We start from the raw sequence: 12,261 nt of genomic DNA, 5'->3' as shown, positions 1-12,261 counted from the left end.
AACCAGGTGTGTTGCAAGTATAAATATCCATTTAGGCCTATTCTGCCTTCCTTTTACCTCTCAGTACAATTCTAAATGTATTCCTCTTTTTGCACGTTTAGGCCAGAATTTTTGTCTTTGACCTACCGAGCGAGGTTGTTACGTGGTCTGGTCACGTAGCTGTAAGCTTGCATTCGAAATATTGCAGATTCGAACCCCACTGTCGGTAACCCGGAAGGCGGTTTTCCGTTGTTTCCCATTTTAACACCAGGCAAATTGCCTTAATTAAGGCAACAGTCGTTTGCTTCCCTGTCGTGTCTCAACGCTGTCATAAGACTGGCTGCGTCCATGTGAAATAAAGCAAATAAAAATGCACTTGCTCCTCAAATTGATGTGCGTGCAGCACTGAATTTTCTTGAGGTAATCCATCAATTGGCATATATTCTGGTGTGCAGCGTAAAACTAAACCATCGTATAATTCTAGGCCCAAATCATAAGAGAACTAAATGGAATAATTAAATTCAAGACCCAAAATTAACGGAAGCCAGCACAAAATGCAAAAAAAGTAATAAATGTACAATTGTACTGAGAGGTTAAAAGAAGGCAGTATAGGCCTAACTAGATCTCCGGATTTTCTAGTTTCTTAACTTCACTTTACATAATAACTTTTAGAGGAGAGAGAATTTCATGAGGAATAGAAAGAGTTCGTTAACCGAGTAACTAGCTGAATATCACTGACCTTGCTGTTTATTTTCAAGTTTGAAAATGCTAGACTATATTCATATATTCTATTCATATATTTCTATGCCTTCACTTAATTGTTCTGCGTAAAGAAGTAGACTAAGTGAATACGAATTATAATGAAATACAGTATATCATTATTCGAGGAAATCTGTTTCTACCAACCTTGACACAGATCACTATTGAGAACAAAAGTGGTGATGTACAGTAGATGATTCTGTATAGGCCTATTCATTATTTACTTGCGAAAGTTCATATGATTGTCGATAAGGTAGATCAAGTAAGAGAATTTTAATTGTTTTTATACATATTGCTGTATATCGTTAATTTCTGGTAATCTCAATGTATAGTTAAAACGAAACATTCCTCACATATATTTCGAAGTGCAGTGCAAGCTTGAGAATATTAGCGAAGGAACGATAGATTCCATGCAACTCCTGGGCTGAATAGTTAATTCGAATTCTGGCAAGATTTTTTAGCTGCGTCGTGGCAATTCAACAATGTAGTTTGGGGACAGTGCTTTTGTTTGTCTCAATACGCGTCCCTTCTTATACACACTACACTGTCAACCATCGCAGAAACACCCAATAATGAGAATATCCCTTCGCGTAGGGTTAACGTTATGAAGGACATCCAGTCGTTAAACAGGGTCAAGTCAACATATACGATACACATCGCACTCACGACCACACCAGGGTGTGAGAAAAGCGGCAGGAAGGAAAGAAAATGGAAAGGTTCAGGTTTCCCTTCTACTCGTGCATTGGAATCACCTGTCGTCTCCTGGCTCAGCGATGAACTTGAGACCAAGGAATCATGCAAACCTTGTATGCATTTGTTATATTGAACACTGTAATACATTTCTGAACAATTAGATGAATATATACACATATTCTTTTGTCAAATATAAATATTATAATGGAAGTAGCCTATGGCGTTAAGCGCATACAGCAGATTTCAATTATATAATTATTGTGATTGAGATTTCTTATATTAAGTCACATACTCTATCATTCTTCAACAAAAACTTGTGACAAGATACTGACCTTGAAAGCAAGTTGCGTACATAATGTTATTTTTGTTTTAACGTACTATATCATTCTAGTTACCAAGCGAGCAATAAGAGCAACTTGTAAGTTCTAGCATCAGCCCCCATTGAAAATAAAATCAAGTGATGATTGTAACTTATTCAGCATAAAATATACCTGATCTGACAATATTTGTGTGAAAAAATTGCCGCAGTACGATAGTTTCACCTTTAAAATCTTATGTACTACCCACAGTTGTTGCTGTACACAAGTATGAATGAAAGACGAGAAAAAAAAATCATCTATGATTTTCAAGCCATAAAGTTACATACGTTATAACATCATTATATATTTTATGTTTTGTTATTTAAGCCAACAGATGTTTGATTCTTGTATGGTTTGCATTTTATTCAATCAGTTGCTACAGCTTCATTGAAGGGTGAAGGGAATGGAAGATCCTTCAGAAAACAGAACTTTACGATAAGCATAGAAGCTAGATATACCGGCGATTATTAACTTAATTTCGATTATCCTGCGGTATAGCGAAGTTGCAAATACCGAATTTCCTTCTTGTTTCCTTCTGGCAGCAGGGCGAAGAATATGAATAGTAAATTGTTCAAAATAGGAAGCTCCTTTGAAGTACTGTCTTAGTAAAGGGCGGAATAGGATGAAAATGAATATGGGTATCTGTATACATTACATCTCTACAATCGTAGGAAAGTAAGAGTAAGCATATTATTTTACATGACTGTTGAAATCGTGGTCGTTGCCACAGGCTCATATCTACGAGAGTGGAATACATAGTACTCTTCATCAGAACATCTCTATACTTTTCTATAGGCTACATAATATGATTCCTGCCGGGATGAGGACTATGCATACCCAGGAAGAAATGTAGCTACGAGCAACAGAGTTACAGCAACGGTCCCTCACGTCTACTCCACGCAAGGTCCGCTGGAGGTGTGACGGCGTGCTCGATGGTAGGGGCTCCTCATACCCTGGTGGAGGGAGATCTACTACGGCTTGGTTGGTTAGCTCCTTGCCGCGTGCTCTACAGGGAGGGGGAAGAAGTTTGACCTCATTTCCATCCCATCCTGACACTTGCAGCCTCACTGCTCATACAACACCTAGCTACCTGCCGGGCGCAGCGCGCACTTCACAAGCCGACAAAAAGTCGCCCATCATCTTCTACTTTATTTGTAAATAAACTAATAATAATATTCTTGTGCACCACGAAGAGAAGTTTCAGCTCTACCTCGAGTGAAGTGTCATTTAAATACAGACAACGGCTCAGATGATGGCCACAAAACAAGTGAACAGTACTGGTCTATTTATCTCTGTCTGTGTTGTTTCGAGTGCATATTGGATGGATATATTATATATCGCTGTGGACAGGTGTCTATTGTGAATGAAAGATGGACCGAGTTCAGAAGTGAACTGTGTGATTGACAGCTGGGTAAAGTGGGTTTCAAAGAGGTGCTGTGAGGAATACTACATCAGAAAACAAAACGAAGAAGAAACGGACACATTTACTGAGTGTACATTTCATGCTGTGAGGTTAATCAAGGGACTGAGAGAGAAAGATATACATACACACACAAGACGAAACGAAAAATTATAATGTTTAAGTTCGCAATTTTCTATTAATTTATTTCTTGTTTTTTCATACAGATCAGTGACAATAAATCATTAGGTTGCGCTAGACACTAAGGCAGGACTCTTATGGATGAGGCTAGCGTGTGATAAGGACGTATTCATGTTCAAAATAGACGGGTTAAAGAGTTTACTGACTAGAACTTCCGGCTCGGTGCGGTGAAGATTAGTTCTCAACCACCTCAACAGGTGGCGACTACGGCAGTATTCACGAAGATCTCCGCTGTAAAGGTAAGTGCGAAATGGAAACAATACTTGTATGTCCTCCTAATTTGATTGTACGTGAGTGTAGATCTAGTATTGAAAGCAGGGTATTGACCCCATGACAGTATCCCACGTGCATTATCAAGTCATGAGGAATGCCAATACTTGAGATTCCAATCAAGGAAGATTTTGAAGTCCTTATATGCAAGTCACTTAACCCTATTAATCGATTATAGACAATTTTTTTTAGACACACATTAGCAGCACTTTCCCAGAGGAAAGTTCGTTCGTTTTGTGAAGGTTGTGGAGTGGGGAGAGGCAGAGGGTGGTGAGTGAAGTCGGAGAGAGGGGATAATGGAGGAGGAGAAAGAGTGGAGTGGGGTTGAATCCTCCCCTTATTTAGTAGCTCATCTTTAGATTTTGCCTTCACCTTCAAAACGTGCTGTACCAGAATTATATAGTGGAAGTCTTTTAGTAAGTCGATTTTCAGCACTTCTAGGTCTGCTCGATTATATTTGGGTTGTTAATTTCTGAACAATTAAACATGACTTATGCCAGCATATGAAACATGAATTTGTTAACAGTGACAGATATAGTAATAAAATGAAGCCGCGTAGGATACGTTCACTTTCAGAAGCGCTGTTTGTGGGGAAGATGGACAGTTATACCAGAAGTTCATATGAACATGAAATTTGGAATATTATCAGTAATCTATATTATTGCTCCAGTATTTTCACAAGAATTTAACACGAAGTTTTTGGAAGTATTTCACTATAATGTAAACCGAATTATCATACCATTACTTACGATCAATAATCTACGACCTCCCAGACCTCGAATAGGTTTTGTAACACGCATTCTGTATACTGTACAATCTTAATTCTGATAATTATTTAAGGAAACGTGTTTTGTCTTATATCTGCGTGTACTATAGGAGAGCACGTATCCCGTGATCCTTGAACTTCCAATTATCCTAAAACCTCTTGTTCGTTAGTTACCATGTGTTCTTCCAGGGTGGGAGCTGCTAATATTTGGTACAATTCACCCGAAATAACGAATCTCTACCATACGTCCAGTACATCACCATATCTACCAAATTCTATTGCATATCAGTTCTAATGATTTATATCAGAGTACCTTTGCAGATGATCAATGGTGTATTTTTCGTTTTTCTAGTAGCCTATATTACTTAGTTAAAACACATTTGTTGTTGTTTGAGTCATCAGTCCATAGACTGGTTTGATGCAGCCCTCCATGCCACCCTATCCTGTGCTAACCTTTTCATTTCTACGTAACTATTGCATCCTACATCTGCTCTAATCTGCGTGTCATATTCATACCTTGGTCTACCCCTACCGTTCTTACCACCTACACTTCCTTCAAAAACCAACTGAACAAGTCCTGGGTGTCTTAAGATGTGTCCTATCGTTTTATTTCTTCTCATCAAATTTAGCCAAATCGATCTCCTCTCACCAATTCGATTCAGTATCTCTTCATTCGTGATTCGATCTATCCATCTCACCTTCAGCATTCTTCTGTAACACCACATTTCAAAAGCTTCTATTCTCTTTCTTTCTGAGCTAGTTATCGTCCATGTTTCACTTTCATACAATGCCACGCTCCACACGAAAGTCTTCAAAAAACATCTTTCTAATTCCGATATCAATGTTTGAAGTGAGCAAATTTCTTTTCTTAAGAAAGCTCTTCCTTGCTTGTGCTAGTCTGCATTTTATGTCCTCCTTACTTCTGCCATCGTTAGTTATTTTACTACACAAGTAACAATATTCATCTACTTCCTTTAAGACTTCATTTCCTAATCTAATATTTCCTACATCACCTGCCTTCGTTCGACTGCACTCCATTACTTTTGTTATGGACTAATTTATTTTCATTTTGTACTCCTTACCCAAGACTTCATCCATACCATTCAGCAACTTCTCGAGATCTTCTGCAGTCTCAGATAAAATAACAATATCATCGGCAAAAACACATTTAACGGATGAAAAATAGATCTGTGGTGATTATTTTGAATATGGATGACATTAAGCTTAATTATACAATCCCGATAAAATTAAAATGATCCCATGTGTCCAACTACCCTCATTTTATCTTGTCAAACATGTCAAACATGACAAACTTGTCAAATCAAACTTAACTTTATAGGAATATTGTGCTGGTAAACATGGCTTGGAATTCATTTCATGTGATATATGAGGCGCTGGCTACTGTTGAAAACTCCTGTCGCAAATATCTAACTGATAAAAACATACATTTTCTTGTAGCTTTATTAGTTGCTGCTATCGGTAACTTGAAGAACAGATTTTTGCAGAAGTGCTGAAGTAGTTTTGAAAATAAATGACTGAAATTCACTAATTAATAACATCAAGTTTTAAATACTTAAGTAACATCTAGAGTAACTTTATAATACACTCAAAATATCCGTTCGTAATCGGTAAAGAATAACTTCATTCATCTCCAGGACAGGTAATGCTATATCTTTCAAGCAATGCAATGCGAATAACATGGCACGCACGTCGATCCTAGGGCAATGAAGTGGGTATCGTTGAAATTCGAAATGATAGTTGTTTTATGTTCAGAGAATATCCACGTTCAAAAGTATCCTGTAATAATAATAAGTTATATCATTATGGAGTTTATAGATATACCCGTAATGGAAATATTCGGTAGTTCATACATTCGGGTACTGGCGCAATATGCTTATGAGGGAAATATTTATAACATTTTTGAATAACTTTATGTATTAAGAAGTGAAATAAAAGAGCTAGGGGCTTTTGCTTAAGAATAGGAAGAATGACACGGCGTTACGTTAGATATATGATAATGGATTCCTTGGGACTACTTGGTATCCTTTAATTGATAGATTGAGATCGCAATGATTTTATTACGTATGGTTATTTCAGAAGATAAGGCCTATCATGCAATGAATTTCATAAATTATTCTTTGACTATGAAGGGACGTATATTTCGATCTATTAGCATGACAATTTACAAAACCCACATTTATTTCTGTGCACATTCATTGCACTGTATTTAATTCCGCTACAGTATTTCTTCATTGCGAGTTTGAATTAAATCTTGTGAGATCATAAGGGAGGTGGTTTAAGTTTCTGGAAATCTCATGTTTGAATTCAGAGAGAGGTCAGTCATATTTGTGAAATATACTATATGCTGTACTTTGAAAACTTGAAGGTTTATCATACTCTAGTTAAAGTTTCTTAAGGGCCGATGACCTCGATGTTAGGCCCCTTTAAACAACAAGTAACATCATCAAATTTCCTTAAGATAATCGTTAATTTATGGCAGTTTTTCAATATGTCTTAATTCGGTGTTTTTTTGCATGTTGAGCAATAATCTATAAAAAAATCCGGTATATTATTTAGACCTTGTTCATATTACTGTAACTTGGTGAATATCCTGTAGTAAATATACTTATCGTTAAGTTTCTCCATTGGTAGAGTTCTGTGCTCTATGCCCCTTCCTGTTATCATATTCACCGATTTGTCGTTATTTATTAAGCATATTTTGTTGTATATTATACCAGAAATAAAATGAACTACCATACAATATTCAAGATTCCTCCAGATAACTAATATTCATGCTTGGAAGAAGTAAGATGTGGATTATATTTTATTTTCTCGTAAAGTTTAATTACGAAAAGGTTCTCCTTTCACATTCATCGAAGCGTCTAGTTCGTTCATCGAGGCTTGGAGTCTTAATGCTGGAGTGCATAATTCAGGTTGAACATGCGTGTAGGTTTGTATAATTCTCTCACAAATAACAAATTATTTTGTCTTGTTGAACATCGGTTATTTGGCATATTTTACACCGCATTCTCAAACAAGTAGTCATATCCAGCACGTATGGAGTGAAAAGTATAGATTCATGAGCAAAATGTTAGAGGGATTTCGGTAGTTACGTCGTATTCTCTTCAAGCTGCACTGTTCCTCACAGTCTCCCCACGTTAAGAATTTTAGACCAATAATCAGCTCCAGAACGCATGCAAAAAAGATCATTAAAAATTCCATGCATGTCATATGTTACCTCCTTCCTTTCTCTTTCCCCTCCACCGCCTGAATAACTGTATCATATTTTGAAAATATTCGACTTAATCTGAAATCTAGTCGACAAGTCTCGAAGATATAGTTATTAGTTCTCTGTATAGATACCATCCGAATTGATTATTTAATCGTTTCCGATGAAATAATACGATACATACGAAAGAAAGGACTAAATAAATTAACTGATTTATCAGGAGGGTACTGAGTTTGATGGAAAGAAAGAAGAAAGATAGGTAGAAAGAAATGTTCTCATATCCCACTCTCCTATTCAGTAATTTGAATTTCTTCTAACACAGTGTTAACTTGAATCCTTTTCATAACTATGTATTATGTAAGATTGTATCATTTTAAGAAGACGATGTGGCTCTACTTGAAAATCAGGTAATAATATGAGAGCCAAATGAAAGCATTTTCACTCAGATAAACGTGGTGTTTTACAACGTAACGTACCGTTCAGCGTTTGGTTGCTAAGAGTACATTTTAAACGGATTAACTACTGAATGTATTTGCTAGTAAAAATATCGTGTTGTTTATTATTATTATTATTATTATTATTATTATTATTATTATTCGAGGCGTGATTAGTTCAGTGGCTTTGATAACTTACCGGATTTCCATCCAGACGGCGAGATTCGAATCTTGGTGAATCCTTGGATGGAATTTTCATCTGAAATTCTCGTAGCGTCAGGAAGGGTATCCGAATTTAAAACTCATCGAAAAGCCAAAATTGATTTTAAAAAAATAGGAACATATTATTATTATTATTATTATTATTATTATTATTATTATTATTATTATTATTATTATTATTATTAACAAATTTATTAGAAGCGGTTAAAATTTCTCAAAATATCTGTTGATGATCAGGAAATGTGATTCATGCCACAAGAAGGCACGATAATTTCAAAATGATTAGTCGGGATGTTTGTAGTTTTCTATCAGTACAAAGTTTTATGTTTCTATTCCTCAATTCGACTACGACGTTGGATTACGATAGACTGCGTTTCTGTATTAAATGAGAGCGCAGATTTCAAGTCTGTTCAACTACTAACCATACATCAAAAAGCTGTGTATGATGTTAAGTCGAAACAATCCAGCTGAGTAGTCGGCCGTGTTCGCGTAACAGTTATCCCAGCTGTAAGGGATTTCGTGATGTTCACCATTCATAACTACTTCCCGATTAGAACTTTTTAATTTAATAACAATATTCATAATAATACCTTTCTTGATAATCACTCCGATAGGGATAGAATACAGTACTATTAACCACCTCAAACGTAAGGTTTGCAAAGCCGTGGAAGTAGGGTGGACTTCACTAACAGGTACTTAAGTTCATAGTCCCATCAGTGAATCAGTAGCAGCAACGACAACAATCGTCACTGTACAAACACTTGTTGAAATGCTGCGGGAAATTGGATTACACCTTGTAGACTATCAGTGACGTTACTTACTTCTTGTAGATGTAGAACAGCAGTAACGTATCCCCTACGGTGCTATCCGTCACTGCATTAGTTTCCAGGGAAAGACGACCTGGATCTGGATTTGAACGTTTCATTTTGGACACCGATGTGAAGTAAGCAAACCACTCATCTACTGCAGAGAAATTCACATTATGTAGTCTATATCAAATATAATTAAAACGTAAATACTGTGGTACAATATATGTTTACTCAATAGCGCAAATATTTAAGGAAATAAAATAGATATATTCAGTCTGTATATCGCAGTCTGTTATGAATGTTAATACTGGTTACTGATATTAACCAGTTCCTTTGCAATGACGGATACATATTGTATATTCAAACTGATATTGCATTTCTGCAACTCGGTTTATTCCCATTGCGATGGTCTATGGGTAACACTGATGTAGGTAATACAAACAACGAGAAATGCAGAAATTATCCAGAGAGAATCTGGAGCATGAGTTATATTTATTGTGACTATTTAACGAATAGCTACAATATGAAATATGCAATGGTAATAAAACGTGAATAAACATATGTAGGCCTCTATCAAACACAAATGTTCTCATAATCTATAAGCACGGAAATATGCTGTTTAATTTTTGGATTTAAACACTGAGGGCAGCACACTACTTATAGGTCTGTGTCGCCTGTCGAAATCAGATGAATAACACAGCTACGTAAATACGGTATTTATTGAAGCACGATATTACAGCAAATAAGATATCTTATATGTAAAAATATTTGAGTGTGCTATTTTGATGAATCTATATTTAAAACACAAGTGTACGTAGGTGCGATATTCCAAATCAGTTATTTTCCTGCGAAATACAGCTGTTGATTAGTTCATGTTCCTGATATTCTTATACCAAATTGTTCAGTGGAGCCATGAAGTAAATAGTCATCCCAAGATCATTTCTCCAATGTACTGTATCTGTTTCATCTGAAGTTGGTCATCCTACAACATGCACAGCTAGATGAACACTACCCTCGACCACAGTCCGACTAACGGCAAGTACCGCCCACCTCGCCGGAGCGTTTGCCTTACAAGGGCTGAACTAGGCTAGCAACAGCAACCCGAAATTATTGTTACCTACATTTGCTCATCATGAGAGAGAAAATAGCCAGTAAGTGATACGTCTTATCGTGAGAAGACAGAGCTAACGATTGACCAATTTTTCCTTGATTGTGGAGAAACATGTGAAAATATGTTGGGCAACCATCGAGGTTCTAATTTTATTTCAGTGAGAAGTTATAAAATGAGACATTTCTAGGGATTCGGATTCTCCTTCCTTGCGATCATCAGCGATCGGAAGCCTACGATAATAATAAAACGGTGCTGGTAAAAATTACAATCTAAAAATGTACATATGTAATTTAAATTAAACATAATTTAAATATATCTAGCAATGACAGCAGTAACTATCAAAATAGGCCTACCCATCACAATCGTCGGTTACTGCTGATGTCCACAAATCCGTCGTAACAGCTATTTTATCTGCAATCTGGAGCTTAAGTTTGGCTTTACCGTTTGCACAAGGCATGTGATGACCTCCTCCAGGCGCAGATTTACGAACGTGTAATTACCCTATTTGAGTTTTCTGTGAACGTCAGTTTTGGTGTCGTCTTAGAGTCTGTAACATATATATTTCGCATTGTTAGATTGTGAATCACCCCGTGAATAAGCATTCCATTAATATGAAAATATCGTATCTTCAAGAAGGTTATTATATCGAACACCTGGCACATCCTTTATTTGCCTTGTAGTGAGAGAAGTTGAATTCTTCTTTTAAAAGTGAACATTCACGATAGGACCGAGCACCGAAAATCGCCTTTGCCTTCAAGCGGCAAACCTCCGGAGGTCACCGCAAGTAATTTCACAGAGTAAATAATGGTTCCATCAAAGGTCAATAAATCACACACGGATTTATGCAGGTGATGGCCAGCTTTAGGTGCATATTTACCAACACGTAATTGTCCTACTTCAGTTTCCTGTGAACGTCAGCTATGTTTTAAAGGTTTGATGTCGTCCTTAGAGCATCGTGACTACACTCCATCTCGGCGAGAGATAAAGAACGCCTTCTCTTACTTAATACTGGAGTTCACTAAACTAGTTATCAACATTGACAGCTGCGACTTTCATTCAGGTATTGGATAGGCGAGTGATTATGGACCTTGCAGGAACACTTTATAGGTGTGCTGAAGGGAGAAAGGAATGAAAATTCATATGGAGCATTCACATCTACCTTTTAACACTAAAGAATTGCAAACGATTGATTTCAAGTGCAAAAGTGAGAAGAATTGATGCGGATCAAACAGTAGGACCAGTCAAACCTTAAGATGTCAGTTGTCTAGGTACCTTTTCTCGCGGCGTGTGTTCAGCACTTTTATATAACTTGCATGATTTCTAGGAAGGCTATCTAGGCAAGGTGATAAAAACGTGTTTGGTTCGATCGGAAGGACGAGGATTCGTTTCCTGGCAGGAAGTCGAGAATTGAGAAACAAGTTATAAACGAGTCTATACCTGCTACCTGCTATTTTGAAACTTACGAGTTGAGATATCTCCTTTCGAGCAGTTTAAATAAAATTTACTGCTTCTGATAACTTGACGATATTTATCCAAATGTTTAGTATTCTATTATCAAAAAGATTGAGCATATTTGTAGTAGTATTTTTCGATATCGCTACCTCTTGTGAATCGATGGTATCATGGTGTCAAAAGTATCCAGAACACGTCTTTAATGTTTTATCATGGCCTTCTGATGTAGCTATAAGAAACTTGTTTTAGTGTAATCGCAATTAAGAACGTTAGAAAAATATTAATTGTATAAGATTACCAAAATATATACTTGTACAGCTCACCGAACTCTAAAACTTCATACTACCTTTTTAAAACCTAATAAACCGGGTGAGATGGCTGTGCGCTTAGAGGCGCGGAGCTGTGAGCTTGCGTCCGGGAGATAGTAGGTTCGAACCCCACTGTCGGCAGCCCTGAAGATGGTTTTCCGTGGTTTCCCATCTTCACACCAGGCAAATGCTGGGGCTGTACCTTAATTAAGGCCACGGCCGCTTCCTTACCACTCCTAGCCCTTTCCTGTCCCATCGTCGCAATAAGAC

General features: G+C 36.9%; 1 protein-coding gene across 1 annotated transcript in view; it reads left to right on the top strand.

Annotated features, from left to right (window-relative positions):
• Window positions 1-3,521: 3,521 nt before the first annotated feature.
• Window positions 3,522-12,261, top strand: part of LOC136872247 (protein embryonic gonad) — a 171,754-nt gene continuing 163,014 nt past the window's right edge. Inside the window, exon 1 of the mRNA XM_067146071.2 lies at window positions 3,522-3,629. The gene's annotated coding sequence lies outside the window, so the exon portion shown is untranslated. The remainder of the gene's footprint in view (window positions 3,630-12,261) is intronic.

Source organism: Anabrus simplex, chromosome 4 (assembly GCF_040414725.1).
Source record: "Anabrus simplex isolate iqAnaSimp1 chromosome 4, ASM4041472v1, whole genome shotgun sequence".
In the NCBI taxonomy this organism is placed as follows: Eukaryota; Metazoa; Arthropoda; class Insecta; order Orthoptera; family Tettigoniidae; genus Anabrus; species Anabrus simplex.
The sequence above is the reverse complement of the archived record's forward strand: the minus strand, read 5'-3'. Positions and strand labels throughout refer to the sequence as shown.